Source organism: Dermacentor andersoni, chromosome 5 (genome assembly GCF_023375885.2).
Source record: "Dermacentor andersoni chromosome 5, qqDerAnde1_hic_scaffold, whole genome shotgun sequence".
In the NCBI taxonomy this organism is placed as follows: Eukaryota; Metazoa; Arthropoda; class Arachnida; order Ixodida; family Ixodidae; genus Dermacentor; species Dermacentor andersoni.
Genome location: NC_092818.1, coordinates 44,749,066 through 44,772,121, shown reverse-complemented (window position 1 = coordinate 44,772,121; position 23,056 = coordinate 44,749,066). Strand labels below are relative to the sequence as shown.

Here is a 23,056-nt window from a genome sequence, read left to right as displayed (position 1 = left end):
AACGAAGTCTAGCACTCCCGAACTAGGGAAGAAAGGGCAGCGAAATAAGAGATCTCCCCAATATCTTCCCATCCTGACTGTATAGTTTTATCAGCCGAACGAAGGAAGCGCTGAATTAGCCTAGGTTGAGCCCTTCTGATTGCTGAACGGCAATCTGCGAGCTTTTCACGCTGGCGATAGCACTGGGTATTCGATCTCACTATGCAAATGTCTCCTTGGAATTGCCTTTGAAGCGGAGGTCACGGGAAAGCTGACCCAGCCCTTCTACCGGCCAACAGAGTAATTGCGAGGGCAACTTTGTGGACAATGTCGGCAGCAGAGATCTAGGCCATTACGATGAATGCTTCGCGCCCGACCGACATTCTGGGAGCTGCAGGCCGGTGGCGATAAACCGCAGCGCACAATATCCCTTTCTCTGCGTGGAATGACCACTGGCACGCTTGCACTCGAGTCTCCTCCAATTGACAGCCTAGTTTGGAAAAGGTTTACTTAGAAAGCCGGCAATTGCGGTGCAACTCATTATCCGTCACTTCTTCGAACGCGTATCGCACTTCTAGCCTTGGTCGACACCGAAAGAGCAACGCCAAGCAGACGACGAAGGCAAGTAATAGCCGCCGAAGCAACCAACGCACGCGCGCGTGACGCCCGCATGTCTCCGGGGTCGCGCGACCGGCACGCGCGGCCCCGGTCGCAAGCCAATAGCCAAGCCACAGCAACGGAAGCCAAAGCGGACTACCCCTTCGCTGGTTCCTACGACCGATTCGCTTTCAAGATGATTGCCAGATACGTGACGTTTTCATGAATTGCGATACCGTCCCGCTGCCTCTGACGTCCTGTGACGTAACCAAACTTTGGCCAATCAAGTGAGGCCAAACGAACGGCTCCCCAACCAAACCGTTAAGGCCGATCCACACGACGCACAAAGTCTGCGGGCCTATCGGTCACGTGATGCGAACTTGGGTGCTTGCTTGATATCGCAGTCCTTGTCCTTCGCGCTGTACGTTATTTTCGATCACGTGATGCGACGTCACGGCCCGCCGCGTTCCGGTCCGGTTCAGAGCACATCCACACAGCAGACGATCCACACGACGGGCCACTGGACCAATGGTGATAGCAGACGGCAGAGCAGACCAACCAGCTACACTAGCCCTTTTTAGCGTTACGATTGTAATCATTCCGGCTCGTGTCCCAGAAATCCGGGAACTGCCCAACGAGGGATACCAAATAAAAAACCATCCTCTTCACTCCAAGAGCACATGGTGTCTAACAGATTTATCCGCTGCACGCACGTCTAGGCCGAACGGCGGACATGAAACGACTGGCTTTTGTTGAGCCGAAAACTAGATTGGATTTCACTTAAGGCACTCTGTTGCCGGACAACATTCGTTGGCTACGCCAAAATCGCAGCGGTTTGCGTGCGGTCCACCGCCAAAGCTGACGCGGAAAAAGCCTATAGGCGATTTGTTGGACCGCGAGGGCCGCGGCCTTGCGCGGCCAACGGCGATCTGCACGAACTGGTGACGTCCTATAACGTGATGCGCCGACCGCGCTCCAAAAGAGCAATCCGGTCCGTCGTGTGGATCGGCCTTTATAAAATTCGGCCCCAGCATAGCTGCATCAGCCCTCATATGAAGCATTCGCTAGATGTATTTTCATTATCTCGGTACTTCGCTCAATGCCATGACGCCTATCACAGTGGTTATCATTCTGTCGCTCGGCGCCCTCTCGAAAAGATACTGGAGCTAGCTTTTTCGCGACAGACCGGAGATATGAGTGGGTGTTTAATATCTTTCTGGACAACCACAAAACTGCGTTCTATTGTGTTAAAAGATAGCGTCCACTTTTTTTGTGTTTGTATAGTTTTGGAATACCGTTTGTCGCCTTACGTTAGACTCCAGCATCTTTGAGAGACGTTAGGGTGCTCGTCCCCTCAGGACGTTTAGCTTAACGTATTAACGTATTACAGCGCAAAGGTAAGGAAGACGGTACAAGACGGGGTGCCTCGCGCTAAACCTACCCAACCCAAGACATTCCATTACGAATCATCCTGTCGTTTCTAAGACAACGCATCTCGCTAGGCCTGCAGGCGCCACAATTGACGAACTACCTGAGAAATCGGTAGTGCTAAGCGTTCATAAATAACGTTTCAGATGAATTTAGAGAAAGAGAAAGCTCATTTGAATAGTTGGTGGCGATCAGCGAGAGCGACAATGTCGCCATCACGCGAATTCCTGCTGTAGCGGAAATCACGGGTGCTATTTTTTACACCGCAATTTCTTTTCATGCGTGTATAGGCGTTACGAAATTTAAATTTGCCTGACAAGGTACGTTATCAGGGCGCACGCAAACTACCCGAAACCCAGTAATGTTCGGAGCATGCGCAGTGAGGACAATGATATTTCTTTACGTACCTAATGCGTTTACGCTTGGGCGCAAACGCTATTCTAAAACTCCCTATTGAGAGCTTGTGAGAACGTTGAAACTATGCTCCCCAATAAAGACAAATTACATATGGTGATCCTATTCCTTCATAAAGCGTAATGTACGGTTGGCAAATATCGAAACAAACAAACAAACGAAAAACTAGTAAAAAAAGCTGTAAGAAGTTAAGGTTCTGCTAGAAACCATGGGCAGCGCAAGTTCGTTTTATTGTGGTCTTCTCCCTGAATTGTATTGTAAGGGAACAATGTGCAGTCATCACCGTTATCGCAAGACGTATAATATGCATACTTATGACATTAACGTAACGGTTTCCCGCGATTGCGACGATGGAAAGAATGTGCCTTCCTCAATAACTAGCATCTTAACAGGTCTTAGAGGCATGACGCTATAGCTCAGTGGCAGAGCGCTGGTCTTGTAAACCAGCGGTCGTGAGTTCGATCCTCACTGGCGGCTGTCCAGGCTTTTTTTTTTTTCTCGCGGGGATTTTATTTTAATCCGTTGCAATTTTCTTCCTTTCTTTTCTTTATTCCGTAGTTGCGCTTCGATGTTTGACGATTCAAGAACACATGCTTAGAGAACGCGTTATTCTACACAAAGCTCTATCGGCCCCTGCTCGTATATGTGTCGCATTTGGGCACTTACAACGAATGCTTATTTTGAATAAGCGACAATGCATTCAGCCATTTTGCACTAGAAATTAATGTGCCGCATTTTTCAATAGCTCCTCAGCTTTTCATCATTCCTTTCTCATAAAGAATTTGCCAGTCACATCTCTCTAATGAAGTCTACTTTGTACGGAATGACGTGTTCAGTGACTGCGGGGAAAAAAAATAATACGCTTACTTGCCTCTGTTTGCAGGGACCACCTCCTTTTTGTTACTCCTATTTGCAAGCAAACACGCGTTATGTATTAGCCCACAATGCGAACTGCTCCCTTCTTTTTTTCTTCAGTTCCTCTATATCTGTTTTTAATGGGCCGGTTACTGTGCGAGCCAGTAAGTTGTACGTACGCGTATTTCTGCTGAATACATTTTCATTGCTGTGGTTAATTTCATGGTTTCACTAAAAATCGCGCAACGTTGTCGACGCTTACACCGTCGCCACCATAGCTCAGTGGCAGAGCGCTGGTCTCGTAAACCAGCGGTCGTGAGTTCAATCCTCACTGGCGGCATTACTTTTTCATCAACGACACTATTATTTTGTTTGTCTACCATGTCGGTTATTTTCTGGAGGCAGTACCGATAAAAAAAAATCTAAGATTCCGTTCCCTTCTCCGGGACATTGTCTATATGCAAGATATAACGACATATGGTGTTGCAGATGATAAATGTGCGATAAATAGGTAAAAAAAGGGGGGGGGGGGTTAAGAGGAAGCTTCAGCTCGGCCCCAACTCCGACGCAGACTACTGAAATACATGTAAAGGGCAAAAACGGTTTTCTGAAATAACCCCTTGACCGATTTTAATTAAATGTGTTGCATTTCAGAGAGAAAGTTCAATTCTACTGACTGCTGCATGCGGAATTTCGATTTAGGGCCTGAATTTGTTTAAAAAATTTTCGAAAATTCGGAAGTTCAATATATAGAAGCTCGAATTTTATAGAATAATAGCTCTACATCAAGAACAGATATCACGGTTCTGTAAACGGCATCTGTTAGAACATTCAAAGCGGACAAATTTGATATGTCATTTTGTATCTTACATAACTTCGTTACGTTGTGTGCAAGGGTGCCGCAAAAGCTGTATTTCAACAGTACCGTATTTTTCGAAATTCATGTGTAACCTATCAATTTTGTACGCATTAGATGCACTATTAGACGCAATTCACAGAACTGTGATATCATGTTTCATTGCTGAGTTACGTTCTAAACTTCGTAGTTTCGCTTTATTAATATTTAGATTTTCGCAACTTTTGAATTAGAACTGACGACATAAATCAAAAATTCGTAACCTACAGTCAGTAGATTTTAAGTTGTTCTTTTAAATGCAACAAGCTTCGCCAAATTTGGTGCAGTGGTTGCTGAGAAAAACGAAGTCTCCTTTTACATGTAGTTAGATAGGAGCACAGGCCGCCATTGGCATCTAAACCTGGCAAAGTTTAACGTTAGAACGTTATCTAGTGAGGCGAGTCTAGCAGTGTTATTGGAGGAATTAGAGGGCAGTAAATGGGATATAATAGGGCTCAGTGAGGTTAGGAGGACAAAAGAAGCATATACAGTGCTAAAAAGTGGGCACGTCCTGTGCTACCGGGACTTAGCGGAGAGACGAGAACTAGGAGTCGGATTCCTGATTAATAAGGACATAGCTAGTAACATACAGGAATTGTATAGCATTACCGAGAGGGTGGCAGGTCTTCGTGTGAAACTTAATAAGAGGTACAAATTGAAGGTCGTACAGGGCTACGCCGCTACATCCAGACATCATGACCAGGAAGTCGAAAGCTTTTATGAAGACGTGGAATCGGCGATGGGTAAAGTCAAAACCAAATACACTTTACTGATGTGCGACTTCAATGCCAGGGTAGGCAAGAAGCAGGCCGCAGACAAGTCAGTGGGGGAATATGGCATAGGCTCTAGGAATAGCAGAGGAGAGTTATTAGTAGAGTTTGCAGAACAGAATAATATGCGGACAATGAATACCTTCTTCCGCAAGCGGGATAGCCGAAAGTGGACGTGGAGGAGCCCGAACGGCGAGAATAGAAATGAAATTGACTTCATACTCTGCGCTAACCCTGGCATCATACAAGATATGGACGTGCTCCGCAAGGTGCGCTGCAGTGACCATAGGATGGTAGGAACTCGAATTAGCCTAGACCTGAGGAGGAACCGGAAGAAACTGGTACATAAGAAGCAGATCCATGTGGTAGCGGTATGAGGGAAAATAGAGGAATTCCAGATCAAACTACAGAACAGGTATTCAGCTTTAACTCAGGAAGGGGACCTTAGTGTTGAAGCAATGAACGACAATCTTGTGGGCATCATTAGGGAGTGTGCAATAGAAGTCGGCGGTAACTCCGTTAGACAGGATACCAGTAAGCTATCGCAGGAGACGAAAGATCTGATCAAGAAGCGCCAATGTATGAAAGCCTCTAACCCTACACCTAGAATAGAACTGGCAGAACTTTCTAAGTTAATCAACAAGCGTAAGACAGCTGACATAACGAACTATAGTATGGATAGAATTTAACGTGCTCTCAGGAACGGAGGAAGCCTAAAAGCAGTGAAGAAGAAGCTAGGATTAGGCAAGAATCAGACGTAGGCGCTAAGAGACAAAGCCGGCAATATCATTACTAATATGGATGAGATAGTTGACGTGGCTGAGGAGTTCTATAGAGATTTATACAGTACGCGTAGCATCCATGACGAAATGTGAGAGAGAATAGTCTAGAGGAATTTGAAATCCCACAAGTAACGCCGGAAGAAGTAAAGAACGCTTTGGGAGCTATGCAAAGCGGGAAGGCGGCTGGGGAGGATCAGGTAACAGCAGCTTTGTTGAAGGATGTGGGAACATTGTTCTAGAAAGACTGGCCACCCTATATACACAATGCCTCATGACGTCGAGCGTACCAGAATCTTGGAAGAACGCTAACATAATCCTAATCCATAAGAAAGGGGACGCCAAAGACTTGAAAAATTATAGACTGATCAGCTTACTGTCCATTGCCTACAAAATATTTACTAAGGTAATTGCAAATAGAATCAGGAACACCTTAGACTTCTGTCAACCAAAGGACCAGGCAGCATTCCATTAAAGGCTACTCAACAATAGACCATATTCACACTATCAATCAAGTGATAGAGAAATGTGCGAAATATAACCAACTCGTATATATACCTTTTATTGATTACGAAAAAGCTTTTGTTTCAGTCGAAGCCTCAACAGTCATGGAGACATTACGGAATCAGGGTGTAGACGAGCCATATGTAAAAATACTGAAAGATATTGTTGCGTACTCTAGGGTAGCGTATCGTACTGCTGCCGAGTAGTAGCGGCGCCTGCCTATCGAAGCTCGACCGACGTTACTTATTGGGTAGCGTGGCGTTGTCGGCGGGCTGCAAGCATCCGGTAGACCATGGCGACCAAGCAAGGTCGAGAAGATTTCTACAGCGAAACTTGCACGGTTTAATCAAAGGCAGTTGAACGAAAATTAGAAGAGCATGAAATGTTCAAAAGTACATATCGGAGCCCCTTAAATAGGCTCTCAACAATCGTGGGCGGGAACTTGCTTCCATCGATGTCACGTGACCGGCACAGGAAGAGGGCCCCTCCTCCTCTGGTTATACCGAGCCTGCTGAAAGGAAGAGGTCGTCCCGCCTCCTGGAATTGTCGACGCCTGTCCGCCTCTTCTGCGCGTTACGGGTTCGTGGAAGTTCTCCCGTAGGTCTAATTCGAGAAAAAGGTCGCTCTAAACTCGCACACCCACACACACATACACACACAAAGGAGACCTGTACATGCGGGGCTTCCGGCCGACAGGCAGACATTGAAATGGTCATGGCGAATTAGATAGTCACGCCTTATTTCGACGAGGCAGGGTGAGATAGTCGGTTGAAATTTCTTTCAACACATTGTGCCAGACGCCAACCCTAACAATATATATAGTCGCTCCACAGCCACCGTAGTCCTCCATAAAGAAAGCAACAAAATCACAATAAAGAAGGGCGTCAGACAGGGACATACGATCTCTCCAATGCTATTCACACCGTGTTTACAGGAGGTATTCAGAGACCTGGAGTGGGAAGCATTGGGGATAAAAGTTGATGGAGAATACCTTCGCAACTTGCGATTCGCTGATGATATTGCCTTGATTATTAACACAGGAGGCCAATTCCAATGCACGCTCACTGACCTGGAGAGGCAAAGCAGAAGGCTGGGTCTAAAAATTAATCTGCAGAAAACTAAAGTGATGTTTAACAGTCTCGGAAGAGAACAGCAGTTTACGATAGTTAGCGAGGCACTGGAAGTGGTAAGGGAATACTTCTACTTAGGGCTGGTAGTGACTACGGATCCCGATCATGAGACTGAAATAATCAGAATAATAAGAATGGGCTGGGGTGCCTTTGGCAAGCATTCTCAAATCATGAACAGCCGGTTGCCACTATCTCTCAAGAAAAAAATGTATAACAGCTGTGTCTTATCCGTACCCACGTATGGGGCAGAAACCTGGAGGCTTACGAAAAGGGTTCTGCTTAAATTGAGGACGACGCAACGAGCTATGGAAAGAAGAATGATGGGTGTAACGTTAAGGGATAAGAAAAGAGAAGATTGGGTGAGGGAACAAACGCGGGTTAATGACCACTTAGTTGAAATCAAGAAAAAGAAATGGGCATGGGCAGGACATGTAATGAGGAGAGAAGATAACCGATGGTCATTAAAGGTTACGGACTGGATTCCAAAGGAAGGGAAGCGTAGCAGGGGGCGGCAGAAAATTAGGTGGGCGGATGAGATTAAGAAGTTTGCAGGGACAACATGGCCCCAATTAGTACATGACCGGGGTAGTTGAACAAATATGGGAGAGGCCTTTGCCCTGCAGTGGGCGCAACCAAGCTGATGATGACCTGAGCTAAAGCTTCCTCTTAAGGAAGAACATATTTCGTTTGCTCTTTATGAGACTTCTGAACCTACTGCAGTGCACGTCAGTGTGATGTCTGAAGGTAGACCGAAAGGGCTACGTGATGTGCCATGACTATGGCGTTTGTGCCGCTAAACGCGAGGTGGCTGCACGTTTTTATTATTGCTGCATACGTTGGCCTTTCATAAGAGTGGAAGAAAAATACTGCGGCATCGTGATCTTTTCGAGCACGTTGCAAAAAAAAATTTATTTTTTGTGTTAACCCTATATCACGAGGAATGATGCCGCATTCGGTATTCTGGGGCTACGAGCTTGTCGGAACTCTTTAATATGCACGCGAGTCATGGTGTATGACCTTTTTTGTTTATTCCGCCAACATCGAACTGCTGCACGCGCTGCCTGGATTCGAATACGGGACCTTTTAGTAAAATTTGAACGCCATAGCCACGGAGCGGATAACCATGGCAACGCCGGCTATTTAATTATCGGATAGCTTTATCCATCCGGTCAACATATTCTGGAATGCGTCAAACGAATGCAGGAGTTCCGCACTGCACCGCCTTTTCCACCATCTTGCGACACTTCAGCTAGAGTAAATGCTACTCCAACTGCGTTGTTGATGCATGTTCGAACACTGCACATGATGCATGATGCATGCTGGTGCAAACACTGCACGGCAAAGATGACACTGCTCAGGCGAGACGGTCTTCCGTAATACGTTTACGAGCGGGAAATTCCTGCACTATATTATTATTATTAGTATTATTTTAGTATTATTACTGTCAGCATAAGTGTTAGTCATCGTTGTTCTACATTTTTACTTCTTTGTGTTTCTTTTTTCTCGGCACCAGTGCCCAGACCACTGGGTTGTAGCTCGGCATATTGAATACATCAGTGACGGATTGATCGATTGATTGATGCATTGATTGATTGATTGATTGATTGATTGATTGATTGATTGATTGATTGATTGATTGATTGATTGATTGCCGTTACTGTTCTAATCGTGTTTGTAATTTGAGAAAAGTATACTTTCATTCTGGCTAGCCACACTGTAGTTGACTAGCGAAATCGTCGGCACATAAAAGCCGCTTTTTAGAGGAGAAAGAGAAAAGACACAAGAACAGAAAGCAGGCTATAAATTTTCAGTTTCGTAGCCAAATCTGGGATAATTTCAGGACGTTTTCGAGAGTCCCACAGGTAAACACTCAATTCTGTTTGTTCCAAATTTTAGACTCAAGCTCAAAACTGCAATGCAGGAACACAATCGCCTAGAACTGTGCATTGGAAGTTTCACGCTGAACTACCCGAGGCTTTCGTAGTTGTTGTACACTGCACTGCGTAGGAACATAATTATTCGAGGACAAGACAATGAAAGATTGGAGTGAATAATTACTGAAGTCGTTGAAATCAACAGATTGACGCGGGCTTATACGTGAGTCATTCGTGCGTTTGTGTGTGAAAGGCGAGGCCTTGTTCGCCTGATCTTTTCAGCACGTCACTCTACCCAGTGGCATGTTTGCAATTAGAAGCGTCTTCACCCCACAATGGCTACGTTGTCGAGAGATTTTCTTTTGTTCGACACTGTGTCTGTTACGTGTTCTGCCACTTTTACAACAAGCAATCAAATCACATCAGCACGCACAAAAAGATAAACTAGGTTCCCACTGTGCTGGATACTGGTGCAGGAAATGAGACCACTCCAATCCATCACAGAATGCGCATGCAAACAGCTCGATGGAGTCAAAAGAAAGTGCAAAGCAAGTGGTACACCTGGCTATCAGGATATAATACGGTCCATCCAATATTTTGTTTTATAGTAACACTCACGAATGACTGCAGCAACACGGCTTATTTTTGCGAAATATCATCTTGTTCAGACGAGATATCTGTTTCTGTGAATATAGGCGTATGTTATGTAATGATTTATAAGATGCCACAGTGAAGCTACAGTTCTCTCCTTCAATGATTATCCAGTGTTCAGTCATGTTGATCACGTTGTTACAGATACCCTACTTGCGGTGTAAGCAATAATTGTGCGCTGGAACGCGTTTCCTAATAACCTATAGCCTAGCATACAAGGACGCGATGGACCTTGTCGATACCGCTTCTGAGCGCGTGGATAGCAGCTGGCATTATTGCGTACTACTACTTGCATGAACAATGCCTCATGGCGTGATGTGCTGATTATCAATGCACGGTATAAAACTTTTCAGCTCACTTTTTCTAACTATAGAAGAATGGACTTTTCCTATGATGTGCTAGCTTTACCTTTAACTTCAGAAGAGTACGAATTTGGGCTGGTTGGTTCAAGATTAGGAGCAGTAAACAGCTCTAAACAACAGGACGAAGAAAGGGACACAGACTACAATGCTAACTACAGTGTCTTCATTCTTTCAATCAACATATATATTCTCTATCGCAATCTTAAATTTTGATGTAGTAAAAATGAACTTCTTTGAGGTAGCGGTAGAGTATATACCGGGTGCGGCAGGTATTTGAAAACAAAGTCACGCCCACACGCAAACAGACAAAGATACTGGATACAGATAATTTATGCCTATTTAACGTTGTGTACAGGTCGCCATGCATGCAATGGAGGTCATCATTCAATGAAACCGCCGAGATCAGCATTCACAGACTCCACACACTGTCGAAACCGACCGCAGGCTGTGATGAGGTGTATTTTTGGAACATTCGCCATTGCATCAACAGTAGCTCCCCTGAGTGCCTCAAGGTGTTCTGTGGGTACCAATTGGACTCCCTCTCAACTACGCCCCATACGTAGTAGTCCATTGGATTGAGATCTGGTGAGCTAGGAGACCACGTGTTTGAAGGAACGTGGGCGTGGAGGTTTTCGTCAATCCATTCTTGTGTGGTATGGGCTGTGTAGGATGCTCCATAGTGGAAAACATACGGCCTCTCACGTGCTACATCAGAAATCCAGGGCTTCACAATCAATACCTCAGTGTAAGCAACAGCGTTAACTCTGGCACCTTGGCGAGTAAAAATGTGAAGGCATCACGTCCTCTTCACTGCTCACGACACCAAGGACCATCACTGATGCTGGAAATTTTGTGCACATGACAGTTGGAACATCCTCGAGGCCTTTGCACAGCCAGCGATCATTTCTGTCGTTCAGTACTGGTCGTCGGACGAAGCTTTTTTTTCATCAGAGAAAAACCACAACATGCCATGTTCCTCTATGTGTTTCAGTTTGGTAAGGAGACGGTTATCTCTGGTCAGGCGGTTCTCCTTAGGTTCTCCGACGACAGCTGTCCTCTCCGCATAAGATTTGTAGCCAAGGTCCTTATGAAACACACGTCTCACAGTGACCTCGCCAAGCTCCACCTCCTTGGCAAGGGCCCTTATATACTTGTCAGGGTCTTCATGAATGATGCCTTGGACGCGACTAATGAATTCAAGTGTCCTAGGAGTGTCAGAACAGTGACAATGTCGTTTCCTTTGTTAAACAGCGTCCACATCCCCCTTGGCAGACTCCAGATCTTTCCGAACTTTCAACACGAATGATCGTGCAACCTTCAAGGATATTGCGATCTCTGAATCACGGTGTCCTGCAGCCAAGGACACGATAACAGCATGCCTCTTCATTTTCTGAGTTAGGTGAAGTTCTGCCATGGTTACCTTCAGCAAAAAAGCATTTGCAGCTATTATGTACTTAGAGAATGGGGGTCACGAAATGTGCTCTCAAATACCTGCCGCACCCTGTGTATGCTGACTTTAAGAATAAATACACTTTGTTGTTAGTCAGCGCTGTGGTCTGTGTCGCTCTCTTCGTCCTGCGGTTTAGCGGTGTTTACTGTACGTACATTTAACGTCTACGTTCCCTTTCCAAACCATTTTTTGCCATGATTCATGAACCACTTGGTTAACGTGATAGTATTAAACCTGTAGCAGAAAGCAAGTGACTGTTGGATGCTTAAATTGCGCATTTAAAAAGCCAATTTTCCGCTGACTGGCGCTTTGTACATTTTAGCGGCGGAAAATTACCAGGGAAATTACCTGCATGGTAGCGATATCACTGGCGAGTTTTCTTCACCGCACTGCTGAAATGGTGTTAAATTATTTGAAACTGCCCCACTCCTCCACGATCTCCCCGGCATTAGTAGTACATCTGCCGAAAATATATGGCCTGTATAAATTGTGCTTAGCCGGCACGACTTGGGTGACTGCTGCTCTCATCTGAGTGGACCGGCGAAATCTGGAGGCTGGTGTTCATTTCAAGTGGCACCAAACAAACAGAAACGAGGAGTATTTTACTATGTTGCGCTTCATGCCTACCTGTAAGCTCGGAGCAATCACCTTCCGTCACGAATTCGGGGCGACACGCACTAACACGCGTGCACAGATGGGTTCATAGACTCTTGCGCTCGCACAGGCTAGCATGCGTACGGACACATGCACACGCGTCCAATAATTTCAGGGGCAGTATGTCTAGCCGCAAAATGTATGGACGCACTTGGGAATTGAGCTTTGTCTCCCCAGAAGAGCCAACGGAACGTTCACAGATTTTTGTACAGCGCTACCGAGCCTCGAGTACATGCTTGCGATCGGTCGTTCTTCCACAGCTAAAGAAATGAAAACGCAACATAGAACATAAGGTCTACTCATTTACAGTGCAGTAGCGTATCAACTTGCTTACAGTGCAGCAGCTTATCGTGCACTTCGAAGAGGACCATTTTAATCTACTAAATTCCCAAATTTCACAGTTAGCCACATGGTTCCGAAGTCACATCGGCGTAGCAGAAATTCTAAGACTGGCAACACCTTTTAGATATGCTACTTCAAAATTTGCTACGAACGGCATTAGCAGTTCTGAGACCAGTTCGAAAGGGCGTGCGCCTAAGAGTTCGGGGAAGTGCGAAATCGTACGGCGGGGATCTTTAGCCGAATTTAGGAGCGAATATCCCAAAAGTAGTGGTAGTTTTAGGATTTCTGATAAGCAGATGTATAATAAATACTCCTCGGCTTCAGTGTCGTATTTGAAACATGTCCCCTAAGTAAAAAACTAAAAAGGTAATATGTTTTTTAGGCAACCTTTAAGCATCATGAAATTTAAACAATGTTCTAGGTGGATTACAATATTGTTGGCGACATTTTTCTTTCTGCTAATATCGGCAAGCGACGCAGACTAGCTGAAAAAGAATGGTAGGGATATAGTTATGACAGCGCTTTTTTTCTTTGTGTGTGTGTGTGTGTGTGTGTGTGTGTGTGTGTGTGTGTGTGTGTGTGTGTGTGTGTGTGTGTGTGTGTGTGTGTGTGTGTGTGTGTGTGTGTGTGTGTGTTGTGTGTGTGTGTGTGTGTGTGTGTGTGTGTGTGTGTGTCCCATAAAAAATACTTGGTATTTTTCAATGTAGCCAAGCAACACTCAGTATAGCTGCATCATCCCTAGTAAGAAGCATTCACTACATGTCTTTTCTTTATCTCGGTACTTGGCGCAATGCCATCATGCATGCCTATCACAGTGGTTATCATTCAGTCGCTCGGCGCCCTCCCGAAAAGATAGTGGAGCTAGCTCTTCCACAACAGGCCAGCGATATGAGTAGGTGTTTAATATCTTTCTGGAGAACCACAAAACAGCGTTCTATTGTGTTAAAAGACTGCGTCCACTTTTTTGTGTGTATAGTTTTGGAATACCGTTTGTCACCTTATGTTAGACGCAAACATTCTTGCGCGACATTACGGTGGTCGTCCCTTTAGGAGATTTAGTTTAACGTATTACAGCGTAAAAGTAACGAAGGCTGTACAAGACGGAGTGCCTCGTGCTAAACATATCCAAGCCAAGACATTCCATTGCCAATCATCTGGTCCTTTTTAAGCAAACGCATCTCGGTAGGCCTGCAGACGCCGCAATTGACAAACGACTTGAGAAATAGGACGTGCTAGGCGTTCATAAAGAACGTTTCCGATTAGTTTAGAGGAAGCGACAGCTCATTTGAATAGTTGGTGGCGATCAGCGAGACTGTGGCCCACATCACAAGAATTCCTACTGTAGCGGAAAGCACGGGGTGCTATTTTTTACAGCGCAATTTTTTTGCGCGCGTTTATAGGCGTTTCGAACGTTAAATTTGTCTGACAACGTACGTTATCATAGCGCTCGTAGACTACCACAAACCCAGTAGTGTTCGGAGCATGCGCAGTGAGGACAATGCTATTTCTTTACGTACGTAATGCGTTTACGTTTGGTTGTAAACGCTGTTCTAAAATTCCCTACTGAAAGCTTGGTAGAACGTTGAAACTATGCTCCCCAATAAAGACAAATTACATGTGGTGATCCTCTTCCTTCATAAAGCGTAATGTACGGTTCGCAAATATCGAAACAAACAAACAAAGGAAAAACTAGTAAAAAAGCTGCTAGAAACCATGGGCAGCGCAAGTTCGTTTTAGTGTGGCCTTCTCCCAGCATTCTATTGTAAGGGAACAATGGGCTGTCATCACCGTTATCGCAAGACGTGTAATATGCATACTTATGACACTAACGTCGCGGTTTCCCGCGATTGCGACAATGAAAGAAATATGCCTTCCTCGATAACTAGCATCTTAACAGGTACGAGTGGCATCGCCGCTATAGCTCAGTGGCAGAGCGCTGGTCTTGTAAACCAGCGGTCGTGAGTTCGATCCTCACTGGCGGCTGTGCAGTCTTTTTTCTCGCGGGGATTTTCTTTTAATCCGTTGCAATTTTTCTGCTTTCTTTTGTTTATTCGGAGGCTGCACTTCGATGTTTGACGTCTGAAGTACACATGCTTTGAGAACGCTTTATTTTTTTCAGAAAGCTCTATCGGCACCTCTTTAAAATACGTGTCGCATTTGGGCACTTAAGACGAAAATTTATTTTGAATAATCGACAATGCTTTCAGCCATTTCGCACTATAAATTCATGTGCCGCCTTTTTCAGTAGTTCCTCAGTTTCTTATCATTCCTTTGTCATAAATAATTAGCAGTCCCCTCTCTCTAATGAACTCTACTTTGTATGGAATGAAGTGTTCAACAACTGCGGGAAAAAATAAAAATTAAACCCTCACTTGCCTCTGTTTGCAGGGAACACCTCCTTTTTGTTACTGCTATTTGCAAGAAAATACGCTTCTCTATTGGCCTGCATTGAGAACTGCCCCCCTCTTCTTTTTCTTCAGTTCTTCCATATCTGTTTTAATGGGCCAGTTAGTGTGCGAGCCAGTAAGTTTACGTACGCGTATTTCTGCTGAATACATTTTCATTTCCTGTGCGGTTAATTTCGTCGCTTCGCTAAAAATCATGCAACGTTGTCGATGCTTACATCGTCACTACCATAGCTCAGTGGCAGAGCTCTGGTCTCGTAAACCAGCGGTCATGTGTTCGATACTCACTGGCGGCATTGCCTTTTTTCAACCGCACCACTCTTTTTTTTTTCTTGGTCTACCAAGTCGGTTATATTTTGGGGGCAGTACCGATAAAAAAATGTAAGATTCCGTTCTTTTCTCCAGGACATTGTCTGTATGCAAGACATAACGACATATGGTGGTGCAGGTGTTAAATACGCGATAAATATTTAAGAGGAAGCGTTAGCTCGGGCCCAGCTCCGACACGGACTACTGAAATAGATGTAAAGCGCAAAAACTGTTTACTGAGATAACCGCTTGACCGATGTTAACGAAATTTGTTGCATTTCAGAGAGAAAGTTAAAATTCTAGTTACTACTGCAAGGGAAATTTCGATTTAGGGCCTCAATTTTGTTAAAACGATTTTCAAAAATCCGAAAGTTTGAAAAATATAGAAGCTCGAATTTTATAGAATAATAGCTCTGGATCACGAACAGATAACGCGGCTCTGTCAACGGCAGCTGTTGGAACATTCAAAACGGACAAGCTTGATATGTAATTTTGTGTCTTATATGATTTAGTTACATAGTTTGCAAGGGTTCCGCTAAAGCTGCATTTCCATATTACTCTTTTTTCAAGATTCATATGTAACATATCAATTTTTTCCGCATTAGATGAACTATTAGATGCAATACACAGGATTGTACTGTAATGTCTCATTGTTGCGTTACGTTGTAAACTTGGTAATTTCGTTTTCTTAAGAGTTTCGATTTTCGCTACTTTTTAATAAAAAACTAACGACTGAACTCAAAAATTCACAACCAACAGTCACAAGATTTTATTTGTTCTTTTAAATGCAACACACCTCGCCAAATTTCGTCCAGTGGTTGCTGAGAAAAACGAATTCTCCTTTTACATGTATTTAGACAGGAGCACCCGAGCTAAAGCTTCCTCTTAAGGAAGAACGTATTCCATTTCTTGTCTATGAGACTTCTGAACCTACTGCAGTCAATGTGAGTGTGATATCTGAAGGTAGAACGAAAGGACTACCTGATGTGCCACCTACTGTGGCTATACCTACGGCGTTTATACCGCTAAACGCTAAGTGACGTCAAGTATTTATTATTGCCGTATATGTTGGCTTTCGATAAGAGTGGAATGAAAATACTGCGGCATCCCGAACTTTTCGAGCACCGTGCAAAAATATATATATACATATTGTTTCGGTTAACCCAACATCACGAGGAAAGACGTCGCATTCTGTATTCTGGGGTTACGAGCTTATTCAGAACTCTTTAATATGCACGCGAGTCATGGTGTATGACCTTTTTTTGTTTCGCCAACATCGGACTGCGGCACGCGCGGCCGGCATTCGAACATGGGACCTTGTGGTAAAATTTGAACGCCATAGCCACGTAGCGAATAACCATAGCCACGCCGGGTATTTAATTATCGGATAGGTTTATCCAGTCGGTCAACATATTCTGGCGTACGTCAAACGAATGCAGCAGTTCCGCACTGCGGCGCTATTGCAGACATCTTGTGACACTTCAGCTAGAGTAAATGCTACTCCAACTGCATTGTTGATGCATGTTAGAACTTATAAGCCGGTGCAAACACTGCACGGTAAAGATGACACGGCTCAGGCGAGCCGGTATTGCTTCATACGTTTACGAACAGGAAATTCCTGCACTATATTATTATTAATAGTATTATTATTAGTATTACTACTGTCAGCATAAGCCTTAGTCGTAGTTGTTCAACATTTTTATCTTCTTGTGTTTCTTTTTTCTCTGCGCCCAGTCCACAGGGTTGGTGCTGGGCAATTGAGTACATGGTTGATTGGTTGATTGATTGCCGTTGCTGTTGTCATCATGGTGGTAAATTGAAAAAGGATGCTTTCTTTCTGGCTAGCCGCAGTGTAGTTGGCTGGCAAAATCATGGGCACGTGAAATCCGCTTTTTAGAGCAGAAAGAGAAAAGAAATAAGAAGAGATAGCAGGTTATAAATTCCCAGTTTCATAGCCAAATCTGGGAATAATTTTGGGAGGCTTTCGAGAGTACAACAGGTGAAGACTGAATGCGGTTTGTTACAAATTTTAAAGTCTAGCTGAAAACTGCGCTGCAGGAACACAATCGACTAAAATTATGCATTGAAAATTTCACGCTGAACTACCGAAGGCTTGTGTAGTTGTACACTGCACTGCGTATGAACATAATTATTCCAGGAGAAAACAATAAAAGATTGAGTGAATAATTACCGAAATCGTTGAAATCAACATTTTGATGTAGGCTTATACGTGAGTGATCCGTGCATTTTATTAATAATGTGTTTAGAAGGCGAGGTCTTGTTGACCTGATTTATTCAGTACATCACTCTACCCAGTGGCATGTTTACAATTAGAAGCGTCTTCACCCCACAAGGGCTACGTTATTGAAAGGGTTCTTCCGTTTGATATTGTGCCCCCCGTATATACCACTGATTGTTGCGAGACTTTCTTTTTTTCATCGTTGTGTCTGTTACGCACTTTTATATCACTTTTATAACAAGCAATCAAATCACGTGAGCATGCACAAACAGATAAACTAGGGTCGCAGTATGCTGCATATTGGTTCAGGAAATGAGAACAGCCCAAGCCATCACAGAAAGCGCATGCAAACAGCTTGACGGACTCAAAAGAAAGTGCAAAGCAAATGTTATCATTGACTATTAGGGTATAATACGGTGCGTCAAATGTTTTCTTATAATAACACTGACGATCGAATGACTAAAGCTAGATGGCTTATACCTGTGTCACACGGGCGTTTGGAAGGCCTTCCAACCGATAGTCAATTGACTGAAAGGTCAAGTTCGAGCTGCTATACATGCGGTTTCGAAGACCGCCGAGTCAATAGTCTATCGAGTCAACGGAGCACCTTACAACTCTATCGAAATCTCGATAGCCTTTGAGCAACGGAAGCGGAAACAGCGCGAACATGCCCTCTCGTTCACAGTGTGCTCGTACTCACTGTTGGCAAGAACAAATCAAACAAAAATGCCATAAAAATATTATATATGACTGTTATTAATAATTGATATGTGCAAACTGCACATACTCTCAACAACAGCGACGTGCTTGTGTTCATTCCTTCCTCCATGTTGTCTAGGACACTCTCCCTCTACTCCATGTGTTGCCGGCGGCCGTCATACCGCCGTCATAGCGCTTTTAAGTAGTTTTGATGTTGTTTTACATTTCGTGACATGAAAACGAAAATAAAGATCCGCAGCGCCACACAATTTCGCGAGAAACGCCTGAACCACTCAACGGCCTTTCAAAAGTGCCGTGGAGCAGCGCGACAACTCCTTTGAGTCGATAGAGTTGTGGCGTTTCGAAGGCCGTCGACTGGAAAGCCATCCAAATGTGCCCCTGTGACACAGGTATTACTCTTCCGAAATATCATCTCGTTCAGTCGAGCTATCTGTTTCTGTGAATATAGGCGTATGTTACGTAATGATTTATAATATTGTACAGTGAAGGTACAGTTCTCTGCTTCAGTGATTATCCAGTGTTCAGTCATGTTGATCACGTTGTTACAGATACCCTACTTGGGGTGTAAGCAATAATTATGCGCTAGAACGCGCTTCCTAGTAACTTATAACTTAGCATACAAGGACGCGATGGAGCTAGCCGACACCGCTTGGCAGAGCGTGGATAGCAGCTGGCATTATTGCGTACTGCTACCTGCATGAACACTGCCTCGTGACTTGATGTGCTGAGGGGAGATTGTACATAATAGCGTGCGCGTGCGTGCAGTCATCTAAACGCCGGACACCGTGGCAAGTTCCCGATCCCGAGCACGAGCTGTTCGAGCGAAGCGAGCACCGACCCTCTGAGCCACCAGGAATATACGTGGACAACGTGACAAAGGTAGCGCCTCCTAAGAAATCACTTATGATAAAGATGAAGCTTGTAACGGGTCAAACATATCAGTAAAATTGAAGTTCCCGGGTATACAAAAAAGAGGTGCATGCTTTCTGTAAAGCTAGTATCCTGCAGTGGTTTTAATGCTTGCTCGAACTCTTTTAAACTATAACCGGTTAGCAATTGACTAGTTCGTGTATGTCATTGATTTGACCAAACAATAGGTCCTAAAGAAAGCAAAACTACATGTGCTCCAATGTGTTCGCTTTGGCGGTGCTTTAAGTTCATGCATTAAAAAGGGTGTGTCAGGGTCACCTGAGAAGCCAAGCCAAGCTACTTCTCCTCACAAAGCGTCCAATGGGGTGCTGTGAATGTAACAAGTACGTGATAACGCACCAGCAAACGCACGACGTAGCAAGCTGCCTGTTCACAACTGGGAGCTTCAGGTGCGGAAATCCTGCTAGCACGTGTAGCTAAAACAGTGGAGTGCGGAATTTTAATGTAGCGTTGTGCTGATTGTACTCGCAGTGCAAAATGAAGCACTGCCGGCGCGCCCTTCCAACTTACTTTATTATTCGCAGAAAGAGTAAATTTCTCCAAATTTCTTTTCACTTTTATCTCTGCATTCCGTGCCAATTCAAATTTACGGAACAAAACGTTTGTCTAACGATAGCTTGGCGAGACCCATGTAACCAGGCGTATGCTGGAAGACAGTTCTAAATAAGCTTGCAGTGAACACATGAACCACAAGGACATAATAAGCGTAAAACAAATAAATACAAAATTAATACTGTGATTGATAGCGATCACAACAAGAGGACTAAAAGATACCTACAGAGATCAGAAACAAGAACTGGAGCGTCACACAGTAAGCCAAATTGTAACACATCTTCACAAAGAACTAGAGAAATACAAGTTGAGGTTTTGTTTCGTCTTAGAGGATGTATCTATCACTGTGGATATCAAGTCGTTTATTAATTTTTATTTGAAGGTCACTACTACTACGGTCATGGTATGTTCTCGAAAAGGAACCGACCATGTGGTTGTGTAGCGTAAGTAGTGTAAGGCTTCTGTGGCATTCATTAGGTTGCAGAGTAAAGAAAGAACACTGTATGGAGTATGCCAGGAAAAGTCAGAAACGAAAGACGGGCACACGCAATGTTGTTTTCTAAAAACATTGCCATAAAGTACAGATTATTCCACGAACTATCAAACGAGATTTTCATGTTCAAATTACTATTGTTGCTGTGGACAATCAATGGTACACTTGCACACATATTGTCACATCGCGCCAACTTGATTGTCTCAGGTATTTGCATTGTTATGTCGAAGATTCTGCCTGCGATTACGCGGCCAACAAAATTAAGCGTTGTGTATCTGAAGCAGTATGCTCAAATAAGTGTGGTAACAGTGTTAGAGGTGGGTATATCTGGGCAGTTTAATGAGCGGTTTTCTCCTACTTACTTCTATAGTGACTCAAACAAGCTCGCAGTGGCAGAATCAAATCGAGTGCATATTTAGCTTGATTTGATTTGGTGTGAGACACTTGATTTGAGACCCCATGTACTTTCTGCTATGACAGCACATGTGTATCAAAGCACAGCTCCCAGCACGTTTGTTTGCAGCATGGGTGTAATCTGACCACATGTGCATTTGTGTCCTCTACTGTACGCCGGTTGCAATAGACAAGGTTACATTGAGCATGCCTTGCCAAATGAGTCACAATTCATCGAGCTTTGCGCACTAACAGTGACTGTCGCGGTTCTCTTTGCAAAACACTGTCATTGTACGAAGCTACGCGAGGTGAGCCGCAGTCACCGTTCAAATACAAAGCGAAGGCTTGCCTTATTCGTCCAAATTGTGCTTTCGTTCCTGACACCAGTTATCTTGGCTGCAACGTCTAGGGTGTCTCACGCTGCTCTTCAACAGTAATGGCTTCTTGAGGAGAAAACTAGGTTGAACTGGCAATCTCAAGTAGATGGTGCTGACGCACCCTGAATACTAGGGGACCTTAGCTGGTCTTCTACTATTAACGCCACAAACAGAGCACAGGTGCTTTGCTTCGCTCAAGGGAAAAATCTGAGATGACATTTATGATGATAAGAGCACCGCATTTGAAATGGAGTGCTGGCACAAGCCACTAATCTAGTTATTTGAAGTTTTTCTCATTCGTACAAAGCACCTACGACAGTGCTGAAAAGCTTTCACACTACATTGGTGGTAATCGAAAGCCCTACCGAAGACAATGGGACGAACTTCAGTCCGGAATAGGGTGCAACGGTCTTAAAGAGATCGGTACCATACTAGCTATTCGTCGTCCAATCAATATTTTAGTTCTAAAACAAAGCAGTGAAATGGTGTACTCGCCTGCTGCAAAAGGAAATGTCACATATTACAACCATTGGCAAACGGCGGTACTCTGTGGCCTCAGGTCTTCGGGCACCGTCTCGTATTGAATAACGTCCGGCTGCGCGTCTACGAGGGCGAAGCCTTGGCACTGTTGGGCCCCAACGGCAGCGGCAAGTCGACTCTGGCCAACATCGTCGTCGGCTATGAGGCGCCATCCGGAGGTGACGTCTTCGTTTGCCAGCACAGCGTGCGCCGATCACCTCGCACGGCTAGGCGCCACGTTGGCTTTTTACCACAGACCTGCATGCTCTTTCCCTACATGACTATCAACGAGAACCTGCACTACTTCTCCCAGGTGATGCCTTTTCTGATAAATGTTTCATCCTGAATTGAAATTACGGATAGTTCAGACTTTTGCCTAAACTTTGAATGACCGTGCGGGTACTTGTAGTAATGATAACGCAGAACATTAGTCGCACAAACGTACAAAAACGAACAGCCGCTGCTGTAGGTTAATTTTTACAGCAACGCACTCATTCATGCAGAGAGTGTGGGCAGCTCTCACTGGCGGCAAGTAGTTCATGCGTCCACTTTCAGTTACCCTTGCCTTATGACTTTTGCACTTCAAATAAAAGAAGCATTAATTTACATTATGCTTTCCTTGTCTCCATTACCTTTTGGCTTCATGTGGTTGTGCGTAACAAAATTAGGCGGTATCTATGTCACGATGTATTTTGATGCTGATGCGCGATTGGCATTGAAGCAATCTAGCGATACACTGTATTTCCACAGCGAAAACTCATCATGTATGGCGCGTGCAGGCTTCTTACTGAACACGCTGTGCCATCTAGTGGCGCCGCCACGAAATGCGTGCGAGGCGGTGCCTAATTGTCATTTACATTAAATTGTCTGAATACTCATGAGAGGCGTTTTATTCCTCCCAGTATTGACGAAATTTTAAAGTATATTTCTTGTCATTGAGGAGCGGTAGGTAACCAGTAACCCAAGTTTGCTAGAAAGAGGTCCAAGGTGGCGTGAAAGAGCATCACGAAGATCAGCACGTACCCAGTGACGTAAGTTGGAGGGCCGACGTACATTGAAAGCTGCGCATACTAAGTGGCACATTCCCACTGAGCAAAGGTGCGGTGAACAAGGTTCATCGAAGAAGAGCACACGCCCAATGTGATGTCTTCGTGACCGAAGTTGGCCGCACGGTTGCTTTCGTACTCTGTTCCCTCTCCATAGCAGCCCCATGGTCCACCCATTAGACCGTAGACTACCGAGGGATTCAAGTTTGCCGGAAAACGACTTCAGTAATGGTTAACTAGCTATCTAGCTAGCTAGTTAAATAGCTGGATTCTAATTATTGTAGACACTTTCGTAATTCAACTTGTAACTAAACTTATGCTCTGATATCGTATCTATAATGAAACCCATGAATCTTGTATTCTACTATTTTTTTTCCTGATTTATTTAG

At 44.4% G+C, this 23,056-nt stretch overlaps 3 non-coding genes across 3 annotated transcripts; all 3 read left to right on the top strand.

Annotated features, from left to right (window-relative positions):
- Positions 1 to 2,823: 2,823 nt before the first annotated feature.
- On the top strand, positions 2,824 to 2,895 carry TRNAT-UGU (transfer RNA threonine (anticodon UGU)). Its single transcript has one exon. It is a non-coding gene; the product is annotated as a tRNA-Thr (tRNA).
- A 646-nt stretch (positions 2,896 to 3,541) lies between these two features.
- TRNAT-CGU (transfer RNA threonine (anticodon CGU)) lies at positions 3,542 to 3,613 on the top strand. Its single transcript has one exon. It is a non-coding gene; the product is annotated as a tRNA-Thr (tRNA).
- A 10,982-nt stretch (positions 3,614 to 14,595) lies between these two features.
- Positions 14,596 to 14,667, top strand: TRNAT-UGU (transfer RNA threonine (anticodon UGU)). The gene has a single exon. It is a non-coding gene; the product is annotated as a tRNA-Thr (tRNA).
- Positions 14,668 to 23,056: the final 8,389 nt, after the last annotated feature.